Source organism: Lepisma saccharinum, chromosome 1 (assembly GCF_977018435.1).
Source record: "Lepisma saccharinum chromosome 1, izLepSacc3.1, whole genome shotgun sequence".
NCBI classification, from domain to species: domain Eukaryota; kingdom Metazoa; phylum Arthropoda; class Insecta; order Zygentoma; family Lepismatidae; genus Lepisma; species Lepisma saccharinum.
This window is the reverse complement of record NC_139229.1, coordinates 104,091,129-104,116,750: the sequence shown is the minus strand read 5'-3', so window position 1 is coordinate 104,116,750 and position 25,622 is coordinate 104,091,129. Positions and strand designations below refer to the sequence as shown.

At 40.2% G+C, this 25,622-nt stretch overlaps 1 protein-coding gene across 2 annotated transcripts in view; it reads right to left on the bottom strand.

Annotated features, from left to right (window-relative positions):
- Positions 1-25,622, bottom strand: part of LOC145985769 (NEDD4-binding protein 3-A-like) — a 187,554-nt gene that overhangs the window by 44,344 nt on the left and 117,588 nt on the right. The gene's annotated exons all lie outside the window — the stretch shown is intronic.

The following is a 25,622-nucleotide window of genomic DNA, read 5'->3' as shown; positions in this document are numbered from 1 at the left end:
TTTTTTGGACGGTAATAACTGCATTACAACTCTATTACATAACTGGCCAAACAGTAAGGTGTAACCACACCACAAGAACGTAATTCTATTTGCAGGCAGCAACTGTGGATACGTACCTAATGAAAGCTAATGATGTTTTGGTGTGACCCAAGAACCTGTCTCTGGTTGTTGTCCTTACAAACGGAAAAGAAAGGATTTCTCGACACGAATTGAGTTTGTCCATTAGCAAAACGAAATTGTTTCTCGGAAAGGCATTGGTTATTGCATGCGTAGGACCAAGGATACGATAGTTTTTTCTCTTTTTTGTTGTGCTCTTTGCGTTGTTTCTGGAAACGCCGGGGGACCTACATAAGCTTCCACAAACATCAAACGCTGGGTAGCACGGGCGACTTCTGTGTGAGAATTATACCCTTTCTTCAGCGGAAAAGGGGACAGGGCTTGGCAGGCTATAGGTTCATTGTCAGCAGGAATACAAAAAAGGTTTCTTTCCCTTGTGATTACAGTCAAACCGGTACACAGAAAAAAAAAACTGATGTGTTTGATTTAACCACAAACATTGCTGATGGTGAACATTTGCTTGTCGCATACCTAAACAAATCTTTGTCATTTTAGGTTATTACAAATATTTTCTTCACGCACCAAGTATATTTTCTGAACTGTAATTCCAGTAGGTTTAAAGTTCAGTTTTTTGGTAAACAAACACTATATTTCATAAAATTTGGAAATTTAAACTATTAACCAATTCCCTGTTTACTATATCCGTATATCGCTATCGCCTTGTAATCAAGGAGCCCTGGGTTCGATTTCCGATTGCACGTGGTTCGGATCCCACTTTAAGCTATAGGTCCAGTTCCGATTTGCTTAACTGCGCAAAACGTGGACTTAAAAACAAACTCTGACACACAAACCACACGCCTAATGAAAACAAGTGTTGCGATTTGGTAATTAATTTGCAAAGATAATATCATTACACTTTGTATCTCTTTGCACGACGCAAGCTGGACAGACAAGAGAGATCAACTTGTTGCTTGCTGTTTAGGATATTCTTTCTTCAAAGGATTGTGTTACACCCTATACTTTCAGTACTCATTTGCCAATAGAAACGCTACAGAATCAAACTTGGATACAATTGATGAGACACTGGGTCAGCCCCAAAGTCACTCTATGAGTGACATCGAGGGGATCATCCATCCCGGGAATCGAACCCGGGTGTCACATGTGACAGACTTTATTAAAATTGTATTCTAATTGAAAATAATCATAAAACCCATATATTATTTGGGATTCGAACCTGTGACCCCTGAAATCGTAACGCGTTACGCATATCATTCCGCCACTGGACCGCCGTGGCTCCTTAGAAAGTTTAGATTGACTTTCTGAAGATTGCGTTCGATGGTATCCAAGGTATCCGGGTTTCCCGGTGGAGGCGCGTTGCACAGTGGTTAGGAGTTAAACTGTAGATCCAGTAATGTTAGCCTACCTCAGCATGAGTGGACTCAAAACACACCTTTGTTCGAGATTTAAGTCAGTGAGAGTGCTGTGCCAATCGGAGCCCTTGTGAACTTTCTACCTTTCGATAATACATGCAGTCAAGTAAATGCTGATATTTGTTTGGGAACGAGGAAGGAAAGGGAAAAACAACGTGACGGAAGAGAACTGGCGGAAATACCTGACAGAGAATGGGGATCAGATTTCCAGTCCAGACGTGAATCTAAATCACAATACGGTCTACAGGCGAAGCACAAAAGGGGGAACCGCCCATGAAGATAAAGCAAAGCCGCCCACCAAGAATGAGCCTAGCGTAAGTTACGTAATTTCTACATTCACGCGGGGCCGTAAATTGGAAGTTTCAGCGACTTTTACCTCCAAACGCCGAGCCAGGCGACCACAGCAGCAATTACAAAGCCTCGACCACATCCGTCGAAGAGAGTTGGGTAACTGTTGCAGCAGAACAAAGCCTCAAAAGCCACTCCTTATCTAGGCTATGTCCCCAGTGACCTCGCTTCTCACACCGCCCAAGCAGGAACAAGGCACAAATAAACAAAAGTTCAAGTGAGGGAAAAGTATTTAGTAATGAACGCCTTTCAGTAACAGCAATGTTCAAAAGTCAATGAATAACTGAAACACCAACGATATCATTCTCAAGAGCCTCTTACCATGGTGCGAAATTATTGAATACTGGTGAGGGGAAGGAAGATCTCAATTTACACACGCACACGCAAATGTATAATTATTATTATATACATTATATATATATATATATATATATATATATATATATATATATATATATATATAATGTTATTACACCTATAGAAGTAGATTACTAAATATGTAAATATATATTTTAAATACATATAAAGGATTTCATTTGTTACTTTTATATGTTTCAGATATTTATAACGCAGCAAACTAATTCCTTTACCAACTGGTTAAAATGTTGTAAAAATATTGTAGCCGAAATGGTTTTATTGTGTGTAATTTTTTTTATTTAGTTTTTTCTTTCTATTAATAAAAATCAATTACATTTCATACTCATAATTGTCCTGCATTCTTGTTTCACTTTTATTGTGCACATATAATATTTTTCATGTAGATGTGTTATTGGTCTCTTGAAAAAGGGAGGAAAGCATGCGATACAAACACACACAGAACAGACATTATCCTTCGTTCTTTTGTGTGTGTGCTTTCGGATATTATCCACAATAAACTATGTTTGAATTCAAAACCAATTCCTTATATTTGTTGTTGTAACAAAAGCTCTTCCCCTGTACGTTTATGGAACGGGGGCATTTTTAGGACAGGATTTCGCACCCTGCCTCTTGCTGTAACAACTGAAGACTAGACAGCGAAATAATATTGCAAGAGTTTGATATAAAGAAGCGAAATTGGACGCAAGATCTGAATGCATGCAGACTGGTGACTGACTATTTGTGTGCATTTCATACAATCACGGAGTTTCGCAAAGTTAGGTTGAAAGCTTAATTAAGCATCCGTATTGTAATCCCCCAAAAAGGTGGAATGCATACTGGTGCGCCTGTCGGACCAACACCACCTTATATACACGGCCTGCGAAGATTATTTGTTTACATTTTACATGATAATTATCAGCGGAAGGTCATGGGATGAGAACATAATATCGGCATTGTAGTCGCGAATCTTCTCCACACACGGAAGTACTACGTTCACACTGAATCAATTTGCGACTGCAATGCTCATATCATGTTGTGTTCCATGACCTACCCTGATGACGTTGGATAGTGTGCAGGTATTTAAGAAGGTGTGGTTGGACACTTTTGTCTTCGGGAATTTTCCTGTGACGTACGTTGGACTTGGAGGTTCTCAGAATTTGCACAGGACGACAGACTGTTGGGTTTGCATGAATGGTTCAATGTAAGTAAACGCATAATATGGGAAATCAACTGTTAAATATTATCACTCTTCAGAGAGTCAAGGTCTATACACGACGTGACGCCATCTCTTGGTGTTCGTTTATTATATCTGGACAGACCCACCTGTAAAATAGATTATACCTTTCTTCCTATTTCGGTTATTTTATGCCGCTTTTCTCTCTCTTCGGCTAATCGCGATGATGAAGTTGAGATAAATCTGAAAGCTTAGTAACGCGTTGCCAATCAGCCACGAATGAAGCAGATTCTACCTTAGATCCCCATAGATTGAAATTATCTGACTAGTAACCACTCGCTGTGATACCAGAACTGTTCTCGATTAGTCAACTTGATGCTACCGATCATTCAGTACGATGAATATTTTCAGTCCAGACACGCATGTAGGAGGAGATAACGCGGCGAAACATAAAATAACTTGGGTGTTTCCTGAGTGCTGAACCTCTGAACAAGAATTTCTGAATCACCACTCCTAAATTTTCCTCCCCCCGCCCCCCTGTTTTAGCGTGCGTGTTCATGCAGCATGCGTCCGAATTTCCCCGGGCAAACTCGGGAACTGTCGAAATGCGACCATCGAGAAACTTGTGTGGGAAACAACGAGACAGGCGACGATTCTCGAGTGGAAAAGGCTGGAACAATGACCGCCCGGTCAACACCATTTGACATGAATGCCGGCCGGCAATTTATTGGTACGTGATGCACATTCCGTAACACATTCAAGAAGCGGCTATGGAAAAGGACACTACGTAGGAATTCAAATGAGAAGGTGCGATAACTGTTCGAGATAGCACAACCTCCAAGATAGGTAACAGACAGAGCGCTGGGTTTCGAGGCAGTGTTGCCAGGTGTAATTTCCCTTTGATGCGCACCATCTGATTAATTCCCTCGTCATAATGAATTTGGGCACGATGGTTGCCGATTTAAATTATTTGCTAGGTTCAAATTGACATCTCGGCCATTTTTAGTGGATCCATTTTCATGAACCCTTGCCCCTACAAAGGTTTTGGATAAAAATAAAATGTCTCTCATTTATGTTTTCTTCTTGAAAACAGATTATCAATTAAACAAAATATATATTCAACTTATATGTTTCGAAAATACATCAATATAGAACGTGCCGTTTTGAAGAGTAGGTGGGCTGGGGTGGGGTTGCAATGCCAGGCGATTTAGATTCAAAGCCTAAGTTCTGGATTCGTACCGCAATAGACACGTTTTTTTACTTTTGTTACTCTTCTCGTCCGCTTAATCATTCTCGTAAGTGTTAAAGTAGTGGAAATTAAAATGTTTTACATTAGGCAAGTAATTTTGATTTGTTTCTATTTTTCTAATCGAAAAATTAAAAATGTCACATGACATTTAACAAACTATTATTTGGTAACAATTGATTGATTGATTGACTGATTTGCATTATATTACTTCGCTTCTTAAGCCACTTTTGGCTAATTTGCGAAGATGGGATGAGTGATTATCACTCACAAACATCCATGCCTGGGCTAGGATTCGAACCCTGCCGTCGTAGCTATTTGGTAATAAATAACCACAGTTAAATAACAGAAAGGGACTGACTGATAACGTTGTACTATGAGCATAATAAAAAAATATAGGCAGGGACGAAACATTTCGAGGTGTGAGAGGTGACCCTTTGGGAAGACAAGAAAGTGTCAACGTGTCACCCTGGACTGCATTTCGCAGACTAACGAGGGTCTGGCACCTGCTATTGTCCCTTCATCAATTTCATCTTATCCCAGAGTTGGGATAAGCGAAAAGCGAAGTAAAATAAAGCAAATCAACAACAACGAAACATTTCATTCGAAATTTGGAACATAAAATTGTGTACACATATTTTGAATACATATTCAAAGAGCACACGAGCAACAAAATTTTCGGTCAATATCGAAATTTTCCGATTTTTTTCTCAATTGCAGCTGAATTTCGTCGCAAAGAGGGAAATTATCCTGCGTGAGCAACACTGTTTCGTAGCAGTTGAGGTCAACAACAGCGCCTCTAGCGCCAGGAGCTGGAATCACCGGTTTTATTATGCCCTCGCTCGCACTTATGAATAGAACATGGGCCAGGGAGTTGCATCGCATGCGCCGTATAAGCCCGGTCAACATGTCAGTAGAGGCAGACGTAAACCCCCTCACCTGTGCATTCCAGCCGCCGTGCTTTCGCTTCCTGTTCCCACATAACAACCAAGGTCACGTGGACAGGCTTCATCACGTCAATGGATTGTTGTCTCTGAATTCCACGCCATGGAATAACCTTCACTTCAGGATATGTATAATATAGTAGATATACCAATACATAGTTGTGGTAACTCTTGTACCAAATCGGAAGACACCCTTCCTCGTAATACAGCCTGGACTGCATTTTGCAAACTAGCGAGGCTCTGGCGTCTGGACTCTCAGTCAGCATAATCCTCTAGGCTGGTGTAGTGTCATTTATATATGTTTGTGATTGTCCCTTCATCCATGTTGTCTTATCATCATTCATCGTCATCTTCGCGATTAGCCAAAAGTGGCAGAAAAGCAAAGTAAAATAAATCCCATCAATAGACAATCGATAAATCTTATAGCAAATCAAGTGACCTCTAGTGCACGTTCAAATCAAGTTTGCTAATTGCAATGTCGACACAGTACCTCTGTCAGGAACTAGTCCCGTACACGTTTCTATCACAGTAATGCCCCGCTTACTGTAGAAACGTAGCTAGCAGAACACCTCCTCTGAAAAAGCCAGAAAAAAGCGGCCGATAGCAGTCGAATCCTGTAGCCAATTCAACCCCCGTTTTTCAGAGATAAAGACATCCTTCGGTTGCTCAAAGCCTACAGTACGGTCGACATCCAATAGCATAAGAGCGCGGGCAAATTTCAGGGATATGCTCGTCTAACTGATATGATGTTATACACCAGGGGGTGCTCGTTCGGCGGCGCAGATCGTATGCGCAGTTGTCCGTGGATGCATGACGTCACCATCGAAACACTCGGCACGGAAGAGGCTGGTTCCTTATGCAAATATTGAGAAATTTGACAACGAATATCTTCTAAAATATAGTAGCAATTGAAAAGTTACAACTTTTACTGTTAAGATTCATCCTTTCTAATTAATTTATCACAAAGTTGATTCAAATGTGTAAAATGGTTTTCAAGAAATCGTGTTACGAAGGAACCCCTGTTTTGTTCTCTCCAGGCTTCCAATGTAAGGGAGTTTTAACTTAAGCGCGTTGGATTTCTTTTTGCTCTATGTTTTGAAATAAGATTATTTTGTTCTTGTCAACTGAAACCATGCCTAAATGCTATGGAAAGCTGTGAAAACTATTATCAGAAAACTAACGGAAGAAAACTAAAATATCACAGCTTGATTGTTATAAAAAAATGCGAGATTGCCCATTTTTGTGAAAAAGGCATTGTGCGAGATCTAAAAGCAGAACTTTATAATATTGTATGTAAATGTAAGGGTGTAATAAACGTGACTGCTTTCCAGGCACGTATCCAAGGGGGGACTTAGGGGGCTCAAGCCCCCCGAAAGTTTTCGGTTTACACTAGATAAAATGAGATTTTTTGTTTCTTGTGGTGTCAAATAAAATAATGTGACGTTAATTTAAGGAGAGAAATAATTATCGAGGCAAGACGGAGAATATTCTATAACCCTGTTATTGGTAACAGCTCGTATCCAAGGTGTGAATCAGGGGGCTCAAGCCCCCCTTCAGAAAATTTTCAGTTTACGCTAGATAAAATTAGGTTTTTGGCTTCTTGAATAATATGGTGATAATTTGAGAGAGATAATTATCTAGGCAAGACGGAGAATGTTCTATAAGCCTGTTATTGTTAATAGCGCGTATCCAAGGTAGGGATCAGGTGGTTCGAGGCCCCCCCCCCCCCCGCTCCCCAAGGAAATTTTTCAGTTTGCACTGATAAAATTAGGTTCTTGACTTCTTGAATAATGTGACGATAATTCAAGGAGAGGAATAATTATCGAGACAAGACGGAGAATGTTCTATAACCCTGTTATTGTTAATAGTGCGTATCCAAGGTGGGCATCAGGTGTCTCGAGCCCCCTCCCCCAGGAAATTTTTCAGTTTACACGAGATAAAATTAGGTTTTTGTCTTCTTCAATAATGTGACGACAATTTAAGGAGATAAATAATTATCGAGGCAAGACGGAGAATGTTCTACGGACCCTGTTATTGTTTATAGCGCGTATCCAAGGTGGGGATCGAAACTCGTGGACTCCCCCCATCAGGGAAGTTTTCATTTTATACTAGATAAAATTAGGTTTTTGTCTTCTTGAATAATGTGACGATAATTTTAGGAGAGAAATACTTATCAAGGCAAGACGGAGAATGTTCTACAACCCTGTTGTTGATAATATTGCACGTAAACTTTTCTTACGCTTTCGGTGTTGTCGTAGCGAACTTGAACACTATGTAGAAGAGACTTGTCAGCATTTGAAAGCTGCACAACAAAGGTAGCGCCGCAGGTAGGGCGATTCGGATTTATTGTAATTTTTTAATCTCTGGAAAGCGCGAGAGGGAACGTTCTTGAAAAAGAGAAGGAGTCGAACTACTGGCAATATTTACGAATCGTGATATTTGCGAAACGTTCTAGAATATAATGAGGATATTAATACGTGGCTTCAATTTCCCGGTTGATCTGCACAACAGAATAGGTGGAGACTTCAGAGGTAAGTGTGACAATTCATACAGTCGATTAGTGATCAGTCAGTGTCCATTGGTTGCTTTATAAGTTCTAGTGATTCGAAAATGAAATGGACTAAATACCGTAAAGTAACGAAGTCTACTACTAGTTCCAGTTCGCTCCCAAAGCAAAAGACATTGACGACAGCAGAACGTCGAGTAGTGCTACGAGTAGTTCGGGTCGAAAGACGAAGAGATCGAAGGTCTCTCTCTCTCTCTCTAAAGTGAATATTTCGGCAGTATCGGGCTGGGTATTGGAGCGATTTATTAAAAAAGAAATAAGCTGCACAGATCAACTTAAAATCAAAGTTTGGAGTGATGATTTGGTTGTGCCAGGACCAAATTTTGTGTATGCAGTCCGAGAATTTCATGGCATAAAAAAATACTTTTGTTTAGGGCTACTGGGTTCGACACACACTCAACAGACAATTTTGGACACTTGCCAGTGCTTAGGCATGAATATGAACAATTTGGTGGGTTTCGGCTTTTATAAGAGCTGCAAACATGGGAGGACAAGACACATTAGTGGTGTTCAGGCTCGAATGAGAGAGAAATATTCGTGAACTGTCTGATTCCAGTTCCCTGCACACAGTTTGAATCGTGCCTTGTCGAGTGGATTGTGCATTCCGTGCATGTGTAACACCTTCGTAAAAACACTTCTGGTACATAGATGTTTTGATGCCTGATGAGAAGAAATGGACAAACATACATACTGAGATGGTTCCGGCACACAATATTAATGCATGGAAACAGAGGAGTTGAGTGGTAGAAAATTTCCCGATTTCACGTTCTGATTAAAATGACAGCCTTAAACAGTGGCGACGATTTAGGAGATAGTTGCTTCCCATTCTTTTGCCTCCACACTATCACACTATGGCCTCTTAATGCTTGTCTCCTTGTCCACCCCCCCCCCCCCCCATTTTGGAAACCAATTGCCACTACTGGCCTTAAACATACAATTGTGATACCCCTTTAAAAAAATGGTGTTCAGCCGCCGCCCCGAAAGGAATTCCTGGATAAGTGCCTGCTGCTTCCCGTAAAATATCACTGCACTCTGCACGTTTCTCTTCTGTCTTTTCTTTGGCGCCGTCAATAGCTTCAACACGTTGTTTTTTTATATATATTTGTCACATATTTGTTTTAATTAGTATTCTGCTCGTTCCGCCACCTGAACGCAGCAGCTACGGCTCAAAGGGCAGTGTAGTTACACCGGAAGAAGGCTCGGAAATGGCAGGCTTCAGAAGTTAACTCATCCAAATTAAATTAAACAGGTATGTGCTCTCTCTAAATTTAAGTCATAGTTCACAAATAATTTGATTAAAAGTTTTAAAAGTATCTGTTTCATTTAATAGCGTAGTAATTGGTGCATTCTTCTCCATCATCGCAATATTTAAAAATAATGCGTAATTTAAACGTTTTCTACCATACCAGTCAATACGACACGCTGCTATTTTGTACTACTGCTGAATATAAACAAAGATTTCTCCTACTTAGAGCGGCCATATTGGAAGCGACACTAGCGCTCAGGTGGTAATTTTAATCGCGAATAGGCAATGACCACACTACAGGGGGTGGGGGGGGGGGCAGGAACGCCTCCCTATTCTCGTTCGACAATTTCTCTCTCTCTCTCTCTCTTTCTCTCTTTCTTATCTGCCCCCAGTAAAACGACAAAATAAATAAATGAATGAATGCTCTTTTAGCCAAAATATGCATTTTTGTGTCGTATGTAACGGAATAATAAAAATGATTGCCCCGGGAAAATATGATTTACCCCTCCATCTTTACTATTGCGCTGTCACTAGCTACAACATATTTTGATTTCTATTGTTCCCACATATTTATTTTAATTTTAGTATTGTGAATCATATTCCACTGTGTTACCTCACGTAGCCACCCCCCCCCCCCCCCACACACACACGTACGACTTCAGTTGTAAGTTTTAGACCAAGCTTGTCAAATATCCACTTATATCTTTGTATTCTTGAGCCATTTAAAAAAAAATCATTTCGCCCCTTCTTCTGGACTATTTCATAGGAATGTTTTCACACTGGAAGCCCCTTTGCAGATCGAGATCCGGGGCTATAGCCTTCCCAAGCCAGCGTCCCCTCCAAATACTCTCTTGACCTCATGAAAGACAAATATATGTATTTCTACGAAATATTAATTTGACTTGGCAGTTTCTCTTTTCGAACAGGAATAAGTTTTAAATTTTAATAGCTTATAAATTTACACTATCAATTTTGAGTAAAGGTTTTGCGTAACCCTAAAAGTACATTTAGAGACTGCAAGGTCAACTCTCGATATTTTAGATATATTAATAATTTTCATCACAACGTCTTGTAATAATTATTTGTTACTTCAATAACCTCTTCGCAAATGTTTCTCGCATATTAAAACATAGATGCCATTGTCATTTTCTGTTTATTTCCTTGTAATGCTGACCTCCGTGGGGAAGTGGTTAGCACAACGTTTTAAGATGCCAAGGGCCCCCAGGTTCGAATCCCCGCCCGGGCATGGGTCTACTTTCCTTTCTTCAATTTCAACATATCATCACGCATCCTCATCTTTGCGATTAGCCATATGTGACAGATAAGCGAAGTAAAATAAACTAAGTCTATTAATCAATTATTTTTTAAACTCTTTAATTCTTCTTTAGCATGCCACGTTTTTGTTAAAATTATATTACTATTTGTAAAATTACGAAATTCTAAAGGAGAACACGCAACTTTCTTTGTAGCGCATCGGTCAGAAAGTTTCAGGAATATGGATTTTCAAAATATATTTTTTCACATGTACTTTGCCCCCTTTTAAGAGTAGCGCGTTTTCAATTATGTTACTAATCATTAAAAGGATGCCTCGATACCATCTTGGAGGATGACAATTATTATTTTCCCCCTCCTAAAAGTAATAATATACTCTCGTTCTCTGAATCTCCCATATAAATGCTAGGGGCCTTCTGCTTCAGCCGAGCTCACTGCTTCTCCGGTGACGTCACGCGTTCGTGCAAGATCGGCAATCTTCGGATGGCTTTACCTAATCTCTATATTCCTTGGTTATACACTCTTGCAAACATCAGAGTGCTGCCAATGCTGAAGATAGGTCCCACGCTGTAAATTACGGCGATACAGAAGAGGCATAGTTCCGCCAGTATCGATTTTCTTTAATATCTCCGTCATCAGCTCGAGCTGGCACCTCTCTTTCTTTCTATATTTTTCTTTCACTGCTTCTTTCCTAACCTCCTTTTTACTTCAGACGCTCTTTCTGTCTCCTTCAACTCTTTCTTCCTCTCTCCCTACCTCTCTCTCCATCTATCTACTTGCCCACTTCTCTATCTGTTTACGTCTCTCTTTCTATCTTTCTCTCCATCTCTATCTCTCTGTCTGTCCCTTTCTCTCTTACTCTACTTCTCTATCATTTCCCTCTTTACCCCCTTCCTCTCTGTATTTCCTGTTTCTATCTTCTATTCTCTTAATTTTTCTGTTTATGTAACTCTTTCTTTCCATATATATATATACATATGGGGCTAAATAGAAATAATGTAATATACAGTAAAATCTCGTTAATCCGGACTAATGGGGGATAAGTTGACCGGTTTAACGAAAGTCCGGAATAACTGAAATAACCTAAAAGAACAGTAGAAAGTGCATTAAAACTCAGTTTATAGCAACAAAACACGTTTATTATGGTGTATAAAAGGGCATAGGCGTAAATACACTATACAGTACAGTACAAAGTCTGCGGGAAACAGAATTTCATCAGTGGTTGACTGCTTTTCTTGGGGGAAGTTCTCTTGCTGACTTCTAGCAATTAAAATCTTTCATTCTGCTGCTTTTTTTTTTTGTCTGTCCGGAAGCGAAGTTCGGCTTATTAAGGTCCGGATTAACAAGGTTTTACTGTACCTCAAAATATTTAACATGAAATCCATATGTATTGTTTGCAACATTGTAATTCAATGCCATTTGTAATTTTTCCCTGGCTACATACAAAGAGAAAACATCTAATTATATAAAAATCCGGGGTCTATTCGTACCATGAACCATTATCAGCACAATGTTTGTTCATCTGATTATTGAAAACTGTATAAAAATTATGAAGCTTAACTGAAATTACAAATGTCGAATTGATCACTTCCCGAATTCTGAACGCCCAGCATAATAAATTGGCCCAAGAGTTAGGAATGTTAAACCAGCATGAAAAAGCTATTCTTGCAACTAAAGTACACGTATGTTTCAATTGACAGTTTCACGAACATAGCACCACTACCCAAAAAAACATTAAGCCCTATCCTTAATGAATACGGTGGTGTAGCGAACACTGGGAATTATTCCTCAGGAAAATATGGTACAGTATCCGCCATAAGTAATAGCATTCTTTCATTATCAAACATTATCATTTTTTGGAACTAAATACCCGCACCTTAATGACCAGAAAGCAGGGCGTGCTTGTGCAACGAGTAGTGTCTGCATTCATGTCCTGTGGAATCCGTGCGTGAAAATCGCTTTCACGCCTCACCACGCAGGCAAGTAATCGGGAAATGCCTTGCCGGCTTATCGCTCCAATTTACATACAAGAGGGGCGGTTGTGCATGTTATGCAATGCAGCCACTACTAAATGCGCACATGCCTGTCACGAACACACAGTTAACGCGCAACCTTAAAAGGAAAATCGTGTGCATATACTGACTAAATATTTCTGATTAATTTAATTGTTTCGAAAATCTTTCGATGCTGTAGAAACCGATTTGAGGTACTCAAACATAAAGGAGAACTGTATATTACGTTTTTCTATTCAATGGTGTTTTAAAGACTAGACCTATAAACGTTTTCAGAATCCATTATTTCTTTCAACTTAACGTTTTGACTACTCAAATCCACAAATGGGCATTTCTTAACTAGGTTCCCTCAACCTTTCTTCTTTCCGTTCAAAGTACTTTGCGCAAAGTCTCGAAAATTACTTTGAAATATTTATAAACCAAATTTAATTCCCTGTTTCCAGCGAGTCTCCTCAGGACACGTTTAGCCCACCACTCCATTCCCTTAGCTAATTTGTGGCGATGAAAGTGAATTTCAATTTCAAATTGGGCGAGGTTCAGCAAATGCTGATCTACCACCTAACCCGAATCATGCACTAAAAATATGGACATGGATGGAAAACAAAAGGACAGCTCAAACTCCCGACCAGGGAAGGAATATTGCGGGTAATATCACCCTTTCATTCACAGCCTTATGTCTCTTATCAAACAATAAGCCATTTTCTTACAAGAAATGCCTCTGAGCTCAGCATTATGATTAGCAGAAAAATTGTTTTAAAAATCTGTTCGTGAACTGACAATTTATAAGAAAGATATCTTATAAACACGATATATGATTCTGTAACTTCCAACGTTCAACCATTATAAGCATGACATTCTTCGTATTATTCATAATTGTACAAAAATAGTGAAGTTTTATCTGAAATTTAAAATACCGATTGATAACTTCTTTCAGTTCTGGACGACTAGTAAAAGAACTCGGCACCAAGGTTAGGAATAACCAGATATCAACAGCATGCAAAATCACCGGGCCCAAACGTTAATTGTACTGTACCGGGCCGCGAGAGGTCTCTTGAAGTCGACTTGCAGCCCGAACTGGCAACCGACTGGAACGATGGCATTTCGTTCAGGGCTCACCAGCGATAAGAGTAAAGTCTTTCTAAACAGTGCTCGTGAGAAATCAAATACATTGAGAGGGGACTGTCACACGAGAAGACACCAAATTTCAATTTTAACGGTTGCGTCTTTCTTGAGGAGTTTGAGAGGCATCGACATTAAAAATACGAACATTCAGAACCACTGTTCTACCGGACCCCCCGGTTGGTTGCAGTAAAAATCACAGGTCTGTCGTAGGTTCGATCCCCATCAATGGTAAAAAGAAATTGTTTACCTGAAGGTGAGAGAAGACGCGCTCTCTCGAAACGTTATGTTAGAGCACAATGGATAAAGCCCAATTAACATAGCATGGCCTGCCTCAACTTCGTTAATTGTTAGACAGGGGGAGTCAAAAGTCAGGAACCATAGGTCTAAATGGATTAATCGTACGTCAGTGACTGGATGACCAGTTTCCGGGGAGGTGGATAGGTCGGCGAGGTCCCGTTGAGTGGCCCACGAGATCCCCCGACTTCACACCAATGGATTACTACCTATGGGGTCACCTGAAGGCAATGGTTTATTCCACCCAGATTCGCGACCTACTCCATCTGCAAGGGAGGATAACGCAAACCTCCTGCCACAATCCTGTCAGTGGCGCAACCACAGGGGGGGAGGTCAGGGGGCATTGCCCCCAACCTTGGTCTGAAATGAGTTCTAGGTGGGCAAACATTGACGGCCAAGTGTACCTGCAGGGGGAAATTACCGCCCAGAACTTCAAAATTACATGAAAATAAAAATTTCTTACTCGCTTCGCTCGCAATACATGCTTTTCTCAGTCTTATCAAGTTCAGAACCGTAGCTAGGGGACGGCGGGAGACGGCCCTGGGCGCCGAACGATCTAAATGAAAAAAAAAAATGTAAAATTGATTGTAAAAACTTAATATGCTGACCAAGGCAGAAATTTATTTTATTATAAAACATAAACTAAATCGTTTAGTTTATGTTTTATAATAAAATTAATTTCTGCCTTGGTCAGCATATTTAGTTTTTATATCATGGAAACATGGCTTAATGGTGTTAAAATTGATTGATTTGTGTTTCTTTAAGTCTACTTTATGCACAGAAATGCTAATTGAGACTGGGCTTATAGCTTAAAGTGGGTTCTGAACCACTATCTTCCTCCACCGGGTATCGAACCCGGGACTCCTTGATCACAAGGCGACGATGTTATCACTGCACCATCGGGGAGGCACAAAAGTTGTAAATGATATAATACCATCGCGTTCCTTGAAATTATTTTCACCCTATTAAATTAATAGTTGATTTCAGCATACAAAAAAATTGGATCCAAAAATTTTCTTTCCCGCTTCGCTCGCAATTTTTCATTCTTCTCTGTAATGTATTGAAAATTGCCAGATAGAGAAATTCGACTTGTCTTAATTGATTTTGTTTTAAATGCATGAACAATTGTTTTGAGGAAAGCCAGCGTGCACATTTCACAGACAATTTATGTAATTTTTGCTTCTGGTTTATTGTGAGATGGATGAATTGGTTGTGTAATGTATTTAAATAATATATGCTGTATATAATATTTATTAAAGAAACTTTGAATACGTACACAATTAAGTGGCCACGTCACTACACGTTGCATAGGCTATATGTGAAACATAAATCGTGCATGAAAGTTTTACATGTTAATGTAAAAAATAATTATATTTGGAATACATTTATCAAGCATTTCCTGTCTTTCAAAAATAGTTTATGTTTATGCTTGATTTCCGTTAATAATGTGAAATTAAACGTGTTAAAAAAATAATTCAAATCGTTCGTTCGAACACAAATGCTATAGCACAAACGTCTACCCCCTTTTTGCATAATTTACGAGAATAATAACGTCCTTGATACTACCACTACTAATAGTAATAATAATGTTGGTCCTGGGTTTGAATCCCGGCTTGGGCATTTATGTTTGCGAGTATCCATTCATCATTTTCATCATGCCATCACTCATCCCCATCTTCGCAAATTAGCTAAAAGTGGCACAAGAAGCGAAGTGAAATAAAGCAAATCAATAACAATAATAATGTTATAATAACATTACTAGTAACATTGATATTATTAACATTAATTTTAGTAACATTGTTATTTTTAAAATTATTATTTTTATTGGTACGTTTATCCTGGTACTTGCCCCACCCAGACAAAAAATCGTGGTTGCGCCTCTGTCCTCAGTGTCCTGAAGAACTGGGAGCGTCGTCTGAACGTGTGGCTTGCTGAAGAGGGTCAACATATTGAGCATATCATATATACGGCGTACGCTTTTAGAAGGAACACGAGTTCAGCCAATACGCTACCAGCGCTCTTGCGCTGTTGTCAAACCAATTGCTAGCGGAAGGGGAACGCAGAGAATTCGTTGTGTCCAATATGAAACTTTCTATATACACTATGTGGAAGAAAGTCATTGGACACCCGGTTTCAACTCTGAAACGAACTCCTCATGGAAAATATACTACAGATGGGTATATTTACGGCAGCAGGAGGCTTCTCAGATCATTCGCTGATAAAATAACGGACAGGAAAGAGCTCAGCATGTTTGAAAGAGGGATCATAGTAGGCTGCTCTATAGGAGGCATGACTATACGTAGCATAGCTGATGCCCGACAGGTCCCTAAATCAACTGTAACCTTTTTCGTCAAGAAGTTGAAGGAAAAGGGACACTGCAGCAATGCACCACGAAGTGGCAGACCCACGAAATTGGACGACCAGGACAGGAGAATGCTGAAGAGGGAGGTTTGGAAAAACAGGACCTGTCCGATTCATTCGATTGCAAAAGAGTTTCAAAGTGCAGCCAATTTGACTGTTTCGACCAAGACACTTCGCAAGGAGGCCCATGCACTCGGTTATCATGGTCGAGCCGCTGCCCACAAACCCCTGATAACAAAAAACAATAAACGGCAGAGACTACGCTGGTGTAAAGAGCGGAGAAACTGGATGGTGGAGCAATGGCAGAAGGTCCTATGGAGCGATGAATCACGCTTCACACAGTTTCAATCAGATGGGAGAGTGTGGGTATGGCGATTACCCAGAGAACGTATGTTACCCGAGTCTGTAGTGCCCACAGTGAAATATGGTGGTGGCGGCATCATGTTCTGGGGTTGTTTCAGCTGGCATGGCGTAGGTCCACTGGTACCGGTGTATGGCCACATGATGTCTGCATCTTACCGAGATATTCTCGACAACTCCACGCTCCCCACATTGTGGCGTTTCTATGGAAACGAAGAATGTGTGTTCCAGGATGATAATGCGACTTGTCATGTTTCCAGGGCTACCATGGAGTGGTATGCAGAAAATAATGTCACCCGACTGGATTGGCCTGCTCAGAGCCCTGACCTCAACCCTATCAAACATCTATGGGATGAACTGGAGTGCCGATTGAGGTCGAGATCGCCTCGCCCTTCTACACTTCCAGGGTTGGTGACTGTACTGCAGGAGGAATGGCGGAATATCCCACTCGGTGTACTACACGACCTTGTGGCCAGTTTACCATGACGAGTGGCTGCTGTTATCACTGCCAAAGGCGGACCGACATCCTATTGATTGCAAGAAAACTGATGATATCCGCTGACATGTGGTGTCCAATGACTTTCTTCCACATAGTGTATAATGCATGCACGTGATATTTGAGTACAATGAAATATATAGTGAAGAATTCTACACAGGATTATATCATATCACTGCAGCATATAAGATAAACTCGTACCTGAAAGAAGTTTGAAGGAATTTATTATAGAGGAACTGCAAGGTCATCATCATCATCGCTCGTTTCTGTTGTCTGGTATGTTTCCCAGGAGATTTGAATAGGGGTTCGCCGATACGTTACCCTGTTTTACATTACGCAACGCAGTAAAATAAATACACCAAACGCTTTAGCCGTATGTTCTCGACTCTGAGAAAACACTGTTTCAGCACGCACTTCTTCTGACGCCAATTCATTGAAGTAAGAATGTACTTTAAAAGTAAGATTTCTGTCTTGTGAATGTAATATTTTACCCTCGGTACCTGTACTACTGTTACTACGTTTCGAGAGCAATGTTATTAATTTGATTTCATTTGTTTTACTTTGCTTTTCTGTCACTTTGGCTAATTGCGAAGATGGGAATGAGTGATGATATAATGAAATTGATGAATGGACATTCATAAACATCCATGTCCAGGCCGGGATTCGAACCCGGGACCCCTGGCGTCGTATCGCGATATGCTAACCACTGCACCATAGGGGCATGCGCGACATTATTTAATAACAATCACGGAACACAAACTATTGCACAACTATCGAACATAATGGCTGTATTACACAGCGCGCTACGACGCCAGGGTATAGGTGTTTGTAAGTTTACCTTCATCAATTTCATCATATCACCACCCATCCTCATCTTCGCGATTAGCCAAAAGTGGCAGAAAAGCGAAGTAAAATAAATAGAATCAATCAATCAATAAGGGCTGTATTGAATCCTCTCAGAACTGTTCTTCGTGGCGTACGAGTATAATTATCTTACACCGCCCTTGTTACGAAAACGCTGAACTCAAACTGACTTCTGATTCGCAATGTTCATGAACGCGCACAACAATGAAGGGGCATTGTGTATATTCAGCCGAATTTGACACCCATAGCTTTACCAAGACACAACTCAGCGGGGTCAACACGGTGGCAACGGAAAAAAAAAAAACAGACGGAACACGGATGAAAAACGAAAGGGTCATTATGTGTGTGTGTTGAGACGTGTTGTTTCCCGTGTTTCTTCGAGAAGCGATAACTCCGGCTGTAGGTGACGGAAATTCATGGGACTTGGACGGCCACGTTCAAAATGTCGTGCCCCATCTTATGATTAACCTTAAAGTGGCGAGTTTTATGCAAACTTCTTGCTCGCAAGAAAAAATACAGAACACGGCGTTTAACTTGCGCGCCGCAGTCCCCTAACTGTACAACGTTGCACTCCTGCCATTGGCTGTTCGCCAAGGACACGCTCTCAGTAGCTCCGCCCGATATCGCTTCTAAAAACGCTTCTAAAAAAAGCTGAAGTGAAGAACACTATGGTTCCTGACTTTTGACTCACCCTGTATTGTCCTACATTATGCGAGTAACGGAAAGACGAAATGGGAAGTAGATTCTTTGCAACAATCAACTCAATTCATAACTGATAACGCTTCCGATTGAAATAACCATAAAACAATTTCTAAAAAGGAAGCACATGCATAGCTTATGTCGAAGAAATCTCTAGCATCGTGGCATGCAACTCTTTTCTTCTTTTAATGCAGCCATTAAGCAAGTGCAGAAACATGCCCACATGTTATTACAACAAGGACGCCTGTGTTGTATAAATTATGAAACAGTTACGAATGCAGAGAGAAAGCAAGTCAAGGAGTGGGGGAGAGAAGTTATTACCCACATAATTTGTTCCTTAACGTAAACAAAAGAAGGGATCAATTACCTTTACGTGCTACATTTACTGCCTCATATGGCTCAGTGGCGTAGGACGCGTGGAATACAGGGTATGAATTCTCGCAATAGAAAAATGTAATACGTATATGTAGCGTACCCTTTTTTATTAATGTCTGCCCTTTAAATCTAATATCACTTTAGGAAGAAAAAACTTTTCTAAAGAAATTTTGTTTTTAAATTTTAATAGTTGTTTAAATAATTTTACAAATCGAACTTAACTTTCATGGTGATGAGAATGCGTTGCGTACACTCGCCTCACTTAGCACTCCAGCAGTTTGTTTTTATACTATTTGTAAAAGATACAATCCCATCTATACATTATTGAATTCCATTATTCCTATACTTATCTTTACTTTTTCATTCTTATTAATGTCAATGAAAAAGCTTCTGTGTGTACAAAGTGAAAAATTGATTGATTTGAGTTTTTACTTCGCTTTTTCTGCCACTTTTGGATAATTGCGAAGATAAAAATGAGTAATGATATGATGAAATTGATGAAGGGGTTCTCACAACGAACACTCATGCCCAGGCCGGGATTCGAGCATGCGTAGAGTACTGTGAAAACCGATCCGCCACGGAGGTCAGCAAAGAGTGAAAAATATGTGTCAACAATATGCATTATATAAAACTCGTCGTATTCTCAATTCGTTGACCCTGTACGTACCAAAATTATCTGACACTTCGAGAAAGGGTGCAAATAATCATTTTCGTTCCATTGGTTCGCATCCTATCTCCGGTCAAGGCACATAGTGATTCGGATCCAGTCCAATCCCAATTAGCCTTTCAGTGCATAAAGAAACAACCAAACTAAAACAAACTTGGTTCACATCTGTCCGAGACTTTGTGAAATGTTACAGGCAGCAAGAAATCGAGTTTCTAAAGGGTGCGCCAGCCCCCACCACACCAGGGGTCCCGGGTTCAAATCCCGGCCTGGGCATGGATATTTGTGTCTATTCATCAATTTTATCATATCATCGCTAATCCACATCTTCGTAAATTAACCAAAAGTGGCACAAAAGCGAAGTAAAATAAAGCAAATCAATCAATTAATCTAAAGGGTGCCTTTCGACCACTTTTGCATCCGACCGTACCGTGTACAAATCCTCTTTGACGAAATCACTTTCATCGTACGTTACGACCAGAATCCATAACACACAAAACATCTACCTCGCTGTGTTACAAATTGAAGACTTTCTCACGCATAACAAAGGTGCCTATCGAAACGTCACCTTTCAGTACAATAGCACGTTTTGAAGTCTCAAAGAACGGAAGAAAAAACACACACAACGCCAATCACTTGCTTCCCCCAAGGTTAGCAGGAGAATTCTAGGCTACCCTTTTGTTTGAAGCATCAAGACGTAACGGTTACAAACCAATCATAACTAGGAAGTCACGACCATCATCTTCCCGTCCTCTGGCTCCGTGACGTAACAGTCTTTCTGTCCAATTATCCTTGGACAGGTTCGAGCCTGAAACCCCAGTAGACCTACAAAGAACCCATGTTCTTTTGTGGATTACTGTTGTTGCCTTTTCTCCAGTCTTCGTGACACCAGAATTTTAAATATAGCACTGTTTTCGTCAGTGCTGTATTTCTTCTTTACAATTCTCATCGTAGCAACGGATGTAAGTGGTACAAACTCCAAGTTAAATAAGAACAAAAAAAATGATAGTCCTGTGTTTTATGCTTATGTTTTATCACAAGGGTAACGGCGACAAGTGGATGCAGAGGTTTATTCAGAATTTTCCATCTAGGGAGGTGTAAGTTCGTATTTATGAGTGCAAGGATAAATTTTAGAACCAAAATGATATAAATTGGGTCTTTGTGACAAATATTATGGAAGTGTCGAGGAAATTTGGAGGGGGGGTGTTAGATCGTTTGTGGATAAATCGCTGGTGGATAACTCATTGCAGTAATTACTAAATTAATGATAGCACGACCGTCCATAACTTTATGGAAATCGAAGATTAGTATTACGACAGCCTTGTCACAGGAGTCGACTGGGCTATTACAACTTGTTTTAAAACTGTGTCGTCCATAATGGCTCGCTTTATGTTTATTACCAAATAATCGGCCTAAACTCGAACACTGCTAACGTTAGCTAAAATCAGGTTGCAAATTACGCGTCTTATCCGCAAAAGTCTAGGTCTATATTTTTGGAAAATATTGCGTGTCTGTAAAACTTACAACAACGCTACAACACGTCATTGGATAAAATAAGTACACAAGAGTGAAATCCCTTTAATTGCTATTGTACTTACACGTAGATTTGTATACCGCCATGATTTGCTGTGCTTTGCTAGCGTTTGAAAATGTTGACACTATACACGTTACACTTTCATTCTACAGGGTGGTCCATATGTCTTGTTACCCCCCCCCCCCCAATCAATATCTTGTTATCTCTAATTCAATGTTTCTTTTGCAGAGATGGCTGACACAAGCTCCTACAATGTAGAAGAGCGCCTTGTTGTCAGTGTTTGGGCCCATGAACGTCCACATACCGGCAAGACCATGGAGGATGTGCGACGAGATTTCACAAGACGATTCCAAAAGTGACAATACTGCGTTGGGAAAAGAAACTGTTTATGTTGGGATGTATCAAAGACAAACCGAGGCCTGGTGCACCAACCAAAAGACAGAACACATGTGCAGGAGTGGAGGCATCTGTGCTTCGGTCACCACAGAAGTCACTGCGCAAACGGTCTGCTGAGCTTGGAATCCCGAAAACAACAATGTTACGACACAGGGAGAAGGATATTGGATTGAAATCCTTTAAACCAGCAAGCGTCAACGAGCTCAGTGATGATGACATGCGTAGACGACATGCAGCATGTGGAAGAATGTTGGAGGTATTTCCGACACTCCCGCAGCGGGCTGACCTTTTCTTCTCCGACGAATGCGCAATATATCGAAGTGCACGTGCAAGGAAGGTGTATTTCTGGTCCAAGGAAAATCCGCATTATTACGAAGAGCTGGAAAACAACCCCCACATGTGATGCTCTGGGTCGCTATGTCCGCTAAACACTTGATAGGTCCCTATTTCTTCGATGGCGTAGTCAATCAACACTCCTATCTCACCATGTTACGGGCATTTTTTGTTCCACAGCTCCAAAGAATGAATCTCCTGGGACGTTCCTGGTTTCAACAGGATGGAGCACCGCCCCACTATGCCATCGCTGTCAGGGAATATTTAAGTGAAGTTTTCCCAATAAGTGGATAGGACGCGGATCGGTACATCATCCGGCGCCTCTGGATTCGCCTTCCAGAAGCCCTGATCTCTCGTCTTGTGACAATGTCCTCTGGGGCATTATTAAGGAAAAGGTATCACAACAACGATACCAAACAACAGAACAATTAAAAGGACGCTATTAGGGCAGACTCTCAGACAACAATCACGAAAAATTTGCTTCGTAAAATCTCACACAGGTCATGGCGCCGTGTCATTTTGTGCCATGAAAATAATAGTGGTCATACTGACCTTTTGGATGCGTGAACAACATCCTGGTTGACGCTGAATCCATACGTCTTACAAATTGTTATATTGTTATTATCATAATATAAAATTATGTAAAATTGTTGGTGTCACACGAGATATGGAATGAATGGCTACCTTACACTTCATTATACAGGGAGGTTATTTCAGTCGTTCACCGCCAGCGTGACGGCCGTTCCGCGGACTCTTCATGCAACAGGTCCCGGCAAATTGCGTTCAGGAAGTCCGTAACAGAAACCGCTTGTTTTGTAATGTTTCCACTTTTCACAATTACAGTTACAATTACAATTGAAATAAGCACGTACCTTGTCGCACGGATGCAGGAAAAGGTGTCCTCCCAAATACAAATATTTCCGGCACCTTATTTCTGACATCTAATCTTAGATTAGACATCGCTACTTTATCCTCAGTTGACAGAAAGGGAAGACAGCATCCCGGCGCATAAAGCAAACCGAAAGCGTAAAATGATATTTAAAAGTAATAATAATGATGATCACTAACCTCCTGTGTTATAAGAGATGTTGAAAATGACTTCCTTCAACAGCAATACAACACGTTTCTTAGGTTCAAGAGATCCTGTCTATCGTAATCCCTGACCACTTTTCTGCAAGAATTCGTTTTCACGTAATTATCGTACATAAAAACTCTATGTTCAAGACTATATTTGTTTAACGACATAAGTAATGAATGAATAACAATTAACACACAATAAAGCACTGGCCACGAGTAAGCACATTACAATAACACAGTATAAGCAACACGCGTACTGATAAATGAACAGAAGTGAACATGAACGTACACTGACGTCTGGTAGCCGACAGTGTTGCTAACCATTTTTCGGCAATGTCCCTACAGACGTAGTCAAAATGTCCCTACAACTGACCAAATGTCCCTACGCCAAGTAAAGTGACTAAAAAAACACACCTCATGAGCATGCAAACAGAAGATAAAATATACACATTTACTTACCAAATCTTTCTGCTCGGTGCTTCCACAATTAATGAAGGAGCGAATTTACAATACAGGACCTCTCCCCGATTTTTTGTAATATTTCGCATACTCACTAATTGAGGCCTCCTAATCACGAATTTGAAGTTAAAATTTGGGGGGTCACGTGTAGAAATTGCAAAATAAGTGACATTGAGTGGTCCGCGATCGGCACGATTGCTTATTATTTACCGGAAGATTTTGTGTTTCCAATACTTAAAAAACGAAATATACATTCCTGATATTACTACGACCCCAAATTTTAACTATGTTTGCCTATCCTAACCTAACCTAACCGTACCTGAATGGTTCGTGGGGCTATCCGTCAATGGTTTGTTGGGCTACCCGTGCATGTTTTTTTCGAGCCCAAATTTTAACTATGTTTGCCTAACCTAACTTAACCTAAACTTACCGAGAATGGTCAGTGGGGCTATTCCTGAATGGTTTTGCGGTAATTGTGATTACGAACCGATAAAAAATATTATTTTCGTAGCACTTTAACGGCAAACGTTCATCATCGAAGACGCCATTTTCGTATCCTGCAATTTTATGATTGATGTACTGTTGCCAAATTTACCTGTAATCAAATCAGTTCTTCTACATCGTGATTGTCGCTGTCACATGTAAGCACGTTCTTTGGGCAATATACTGAAATCCATAAGTTTATTAATTAGCCCACAGCCATCCTCCTGCACACTCCACCTAACAATCTGTACAACATTAACAACTTTTTTACTGTTCTCTTCCGCCATTCTTACACGATCCATGCTCTCCAAGTATGAAATCAACAGTGTGGCAACGCTGTAGACAGCGTAACTAATTTTAATTTGTTCATATCAACAAATATGGCTACCATACTTGTATACGGAGAATCATTGCGAGAATTGAAAAGCTTATTTTACAACTTCTACACGTTAATGAACATTTTTTCCCCCTCACCCCAACATGTTAACTTGAGATAAATAATCACGAATAATTATTTCGTGAGTATAAGACGTAGCATAGAAATTACAGAAGGGTCCGGTATTGTAAATTCTTGCCTTAATGAATAATAGGGGTGTGCTGGACAGAATTTTTTGGGTCGGGACGGGATCGGGACGGTAATTTTTTTAAATCCCGACATTCGGGACTGAAAAATTTGCAATTTCCCGACCAAGTCGGAAAATTTTCTGGACGGGAAATGTTCGAAATTTCCCGAAGCACTGGAAATCTCGAATTTTACAAGTCATTTTCACTTTAAGTGATTGTTTTTGCATTTCTAGAATAAAAACTTACAACTTTCGATAAGTTCCAGAAACTTACAAGGCAGAAAACGTCGAGAATTAACGACTTTTTAAAGTAAAGAATCCAGCACACCCCTAATGAATAACGTTGAGTCGTTTACTGTTGATTATGTTATTTGAAGTCATACATGCTGCTGCTGTGAAGAGATAGATGTTGGTTGGTGATGCTGTATTTCCTGCATTCTTTAACAATTTTGGTCCCATTTTATTTCCCTTTTTTGTTTTTGTATCACTTAACATTGAAAATATTCTTTCCGTTTCCGCGTTAGAATGCGGCAATGTTAGCACTATTTTCGCGAGAGTGGAAATGTTTTCAAAAAGGAACTTGCCTTGAAAGTTTTTGGTAACCGATAACATGTTCCAAAATTCTGATGGAGATCTGTTAGTTAGTTCTTTTTTCTCCTCCTCGCTAAAGTATCCAGATAAACTAATTCATAAAATGTAATTTACCAAGATTGAAAAAAGTACCTACGTTTTCCCTCATTTGGCAAAATCTGTCCCTACGTTCCTACGCGGGCGAAATTTAGTGAAAAGTCCCTATGCGTAGGGACATGTCCCTACGGTTGGCATCACTGCCGACACGTGCAGTATGAAGCGCCCTCTCGCGGCTGACAACTCACCCAACCCCCGATAAG